Below are 4,534 nucleotides of genomic sequence, written 5' to 3'. Positions count from 1 at the left end.
TGTTTTTTATGCCCACTTTCTCAATCATATATTTTGGTAGAATTGTGAATTTCGTGCCCGTATACACTTGTAGTGAATGTCAAAAAAAACGAAATTACAAAAAATCAAAAAAACAGAAATGTAAATGACAAACTAGAGAACCAAATAAAATACCTAGGCAATGATCTAAATGTAGAAATAATTTATTCAAATCACTAAAATCACAAATATGATAAAATCTTCTTCTTTATAGGTAATTCAACAAAAAAAATATTACAATTAATTTCAAAAAAAATATTCATCATTTTCATAAAAATAATAATGAAAAAAATCACTTTTTTTCAAAAACGATAAAAAAATAAATCATTTAAAATGATTGACATTTTAACTATATTAACAAAAAGTATCATTTATGACAGTCAAGATGTTATTAATTTTGATGTTCACCATGTATGCGTCATCTTTAACATTTTACTTCGTTTTCTACGTTATTTATATTAATATTTAACAAAAATCTTTCTTATCGATTGATATGATTTTGTCGTCTTCGATCTCTTCTATATCAACTGTATTAATTTTATTTGAATAAAGCTTGGTCTAGGATTATGATTTATGTAATTTTTATTGTCACGATCGTAAAATTGTTGATGCCCATTAGATCTATTATAATCTCTAAAATTTTGAAACGGTTGTCTGGTGTTGTGGTTTTTGAAATCATTAAAAGGCTTGTAATTATTATTATGTCCTTTGATGTTACTATTAAATCTATAATTATTGTTATCTCTTGTGTCGTGATTATAAAAAGTTTCCCATCTATTTTGATCACAAAATCTAGCATCGTCTTGGAAAATGATAGTTATTTTGGTTGTTGAATCTTATGTTACCATAATATGATCGAGTCTGCCATGGTTGTCTAAACTAATGGCTGTAATTATTATCATGATATCTCAACATATGGCATCATCTGGGTGTTGTCATATCTAACATTACTTGGTTTTAGTTCATAAACTTTCTTACCTTGTCTTGTTCCCTCCAAATGTTTTAGATCGGATTGTGTATTTTCTTTGATAACAATCTTATGTATAGATGTTTCGATGTCTGTTTCGTCTAATTCTTTGCCTACCTTTATAATGTCATCTAAAATGAGTAAATCTTTAATTCTGTATTTAATTTCCTTAGAAGAGCTTGATACCTTTATTTATTCTAAAACCCTGTCGTAGCCGATAAAGTTGCAGTCCATATTGAGTTGACAAATACGGGTAACCCAATCTAAAAAATCTCTCTTTTTGAACCGCTGCATTAAATTCGCTAATTTTTTTGTTTCGAATCTTGGAAGGCTGTAATAATCTAAGTTTGTTGATAAGTATCGACGATTTCTTGAGATCGGACTCAGTGCATATCGATTGAAATTTTGGGAATATGTCATCTGGTAAATTATGAAGCAAGGTCGTAGCGTTATCCTCATCTGTGCTGTTAATTTTTTTAAAAATAAGTTCAATTTTGGTTAAATATGTATCGATATTTTCTATATATTTAGGAAATTCGTATTTATACGATATAGTATCATTAAAAACATTATTTTTTTTATCTTTCGTCATATTTAATTACTTGGATAAAAAAATTTTTCTTTTTTTTTATATAATTGAATTATTTTATATTCAGAAATATGAAATTATGTTTTAATAAAATCTTAATTTACAAAGAAATTTACAAAGATAGCTACTGCCAGCATGTTAAGGTTGGCAAAAAATTAGAAAAAAGGTTAATCAAGTTTTAATTTATAATTTATTTTAAAAATATTTACTATCTAGTACAACAATTTTCTATGTTTATATAGTTTACAAAATCTATCAAGTAATTTATGTCGAATTATTGAGTTAATATTATAAAACGAGTCCGCAAGGTTAAAGTTAATATAATATAAAGAATAAAAAAAATCAATCTTTTATTTAATAGATCGCGATTAGTTAATAGATATCGATCAATTTGGACATCACAACACATATAAAACAAGAAAAAAAAACAAAATAAACGTCCAGATGAGTTCATTTCAAGCGTAGTTATATATTATTTTGACTACCAGTAACTCTAGAACGGGTAAGGCGTTTGTTTAATCGTCATTATTTTCTTTGCCTATCTTTAATAATAGATTCAGCAATGTGAGGGATTAGGGTTAGCCTAGAAAAATAAAGAAATAAGGCAAAAATATAAAAAAACTATTGCTGAAATTAAACAAACATTAAAATAATGTAAAACCGGTATATGGGTCAATATTAGATGCATATTTCTAGTAGTTGGAGGGCTATCATCAAAAAAATTATTTGGGGGACTTATCAAGCCTATTATGATATTCTAAAAGTTAAAAAATAACATGATGAATGTAATGTTATTAAGATTAAGGTTAATTAATTGTAAGGTAATTAAAAAATAAGATTAAAAAAGAGGGGAAAAAAGAAGGTATAAATTATTATATTATAAAATAATAAAAATTAAATTAAAGGAATTGATAAGGTTTGGCTATCATCAGAAAAATTTTTTTGGGGGACTTATCAAGCCTATTACGATATTTTAAAAGTTAAAAAATGATTAATGTAATGTTATTAAGATTAAGGTTAATCAATTGTAAGGTAATTAAAAAATAAGAATAAAAAAGGGGAAAGAAGGTATAAATTATTTTATTATAAAAATAATAAAAATTAAATTAAAGGAATTGATAAGGTTTTGAGAAATAGTGGTTAATAGATAATAGAGATAGAAAGAAAAGAATGAAATAATAAAATTTAGTGATAAATAAATTCATTAAGGGAGGGGAAAAAAATAAAGAAAAAGTTATTTATAAGGATTGGAGATTATAAATAGGTTAGGATAAGAATATTTAAATATTTGAATATACTTGGTTATCTTCTTGATTATTGGTTATGAAATAAAAATATGAGTATAAAAAGATTTCATTAATGTGTAATTGATAATATGAGATGAAAATTGATAAGGTAATCTAAAAAATAAAGAGAGGATTAAGTGAAATAAAAAGTTTCATTCATATATACAAATTTGAGGGAATATTGTTTTTATCAATTCAAATCTCAATCCATGTTAGGTATGTGTACACCATCAATTCCATTCATCTATCTGCATGAATAAAATAAAATAAAATCAACAAATAAAAAAAATAAAAATAAATACGTACCGATGACATGACGTAGCGATGTCATGACGTAGCGATGACATGACGTCACGATGACGTAGTGAGGATCGGAAAATTATAATATAGATAACTTGCAAATTTTGAAAAGAATAAAACAGGTTTCCTTTCTTACTAAAAATTTAGTTTATATGCTAAAACTATAAAAAATTTTTACTTATGCTTAAATTAAGCCCGAAGATACCAATTGTTTAATAAATCTCTTTATAAAAGCTAAATATTTAGTTTGTTAAAAATATGAAGTATTATTATCATTGCTTTAATTAAGCCTGATTACCATTAATATATTCTAAGATAATTGCTAAAAATTTAGTTTATATGATAACAATATAAAGAATATTTACTTGGACTTCATTTTCCTTTTTGAAAAAAATAACATTTGGGTGGGATGTAATTATTTAAATATCAGCTTGTTTTAATATCTTACTAAAAATTCTTCTATTCTTATGGGTTATGAGCAAGGAAAAAAGATAAATTATTTTCACATGCTAACAGTATGACATACAACTATTATCTTGCATATTTAGGCATGATTTTGTATTTTGTTTCTTAGCTGTTGTTTCTTCTCATTTTTTTGAATTTCTATAAATATATTTTATTAGTCATTAAGTTCAGTTCGTAGGTAAAATTTAACAGATAGTTATTGATGATGTCAATTTAATTTATTGTTAAATTATTATTTTTTGAAGTGATAAATTTAGAGACCAATACAAAATTATTAGTTTTGCAGGATATAATGAACTAATTTATCAATTAAATTTAATTGGCGATAATTTTTTATCTTTAATATAATATCGTCTTTTTTATTATTTAAATATATATTAAGCTTGTTATATACATAGGGTGAGGATTTTGATTGGGGTTAGGGGAATGGGGTGGGAAGATAATTAGGATGGTTTTTCCCTATAAATTTTATTGGTAACATTTAGGTTTATTTATGGTACATATATATATATAGATTTTATAAAAATGGTTTTCAAATTTTTTACAAGTTTTTTTTTTGAATTATAATCGCTATTTTAATTAGTTATTAACTTTAATTAATACACTGTTATTATAATCAAGATTAAAATATCTAGTAAATAATAGAACTACAAGACCTTAATTTTCATCTGTATTTATTTTGATGGTATTCAGATCAGCTTTATGTAATCATGTATAATATGATTTAATCATTTATACCTCTTGATGGTATAGTAATATCTTGATGAGATTTTTAGAGGGTTTAGCGAGCAGGCGTTATTCCTCAGCTCCTTTTATTCTTTATTTATTTTATTTTTTTAAGGTCTTTATATTTTTATTTAAATCAAGAAATATTTTTATAGTTTTGATTGCCATATGTCTGGTAATTGA

Source organism: Gordionus sp. m RMFG-2023, chromosome 1 (assembly GCF_954871325.1).
Source record: "Gordionus sp. m RMFG-2023 chromosome 1, tfGorSpeb1-WG-v2, whole genome shotgun sequence".
NCBI classification, from domain to species: Eukaryota; Metazoa; Nematomorpha; class Gordioida; order Chordodea; family Parachordodidae; genus Gordionus; species Gordionus sp. m RMFG-2023.
Note: the sequence above shows the minus strand (reverse complement) of the source record.